The sequence below is a fragment of the Ornithodoros turicata genome, chromosome 1 (assembly GCF_037126465.1).
Source record: "Ornithodoros turicata isolate Travis chromosome 1, ASM3712646v1, whole genome shotgun sequence".
Lineage (NCBI taxonomy): Eukaryota > Metazoa > Arthropoda > Arachnida > Ixodida > Argasidae > Ornithodoros > Ornithodoros turicata.
The window spans coordinates 87,435,478-87,436,372 of NC_088201.1; positions in this window are offsets into that span (position 1 = coordinate 87,435,478).

Consider the following 895-nt stretch of genomic DNA (forward strand, 5'->3'; position numbering starts at 1 on the left):
TTCAGAAGGAGACTGTAGGTCATTTCTTGCAGGTAGACGGTGTAAGCGAAATCATGGACTTCTCTATGCATGCTGCACTTAGAGAAAAATTGGTTGATTACCATGAACAGTGAAAATCAAACGGCTTCGTAAACGGTTATGTATTTTCATCTATGATGTCTCTTTCCTCGACTTTAGCACCAGTGCTCGTAGGTGTCTGCTGCCGTGTAATGTTTGTGACTGCCGGCGATTTGCGGGCAAGTTCACTTTTGTGCCCCGTATCTTGGCATTTTTTTTCCTTACGATATCGTCGCGAATCTTAATGCTGAATTCAAACGGCAGGTATCAGCTTTTTAGTCCGTTGCGCAACTCGTATCAGCACCGAAGAGCAACGACAATTTCTTCTTTGTCATGTTGTTGCGCTGGCACTATCATCAATGGCATAGAGCCAAGATGCGGTATACCCGGCGTGTTAAGATGTCTGTGTCATTTTCGAGTGGAGCGAATCATAAGGGGGTATCCCTTTATGGATACATACCTATGGGTGTATGGATTGTTGGGCAAGCTGTATCAGGAAATCTCATGAATTACAGGGGGTGGTTTGGAAAAAATTCAGGGGGAGTGTACACCTCCCTGGGGTGGGGGTAATGACCCTGGAAAGGACCGCAATTATAGCAAAGTACCTTAGCGTAAACAGCTGAGCGGTATAGTTATTAGGCATTCGCATATACAATTCGTCAATGAAAAACTTCACTTGACACACCAGCAGAGACAAACGAGCTTCTTTTCCAAGTGAGACATCGAAAATTTGAAAGGCGTTGTAAGTTCTTCGTACATAGTTCTTCACGAACGATTATCCCAACGTTCAGGAGCACTGAAATTGTCGGTTTACACACTGTATTGCTGATTTTGCTTG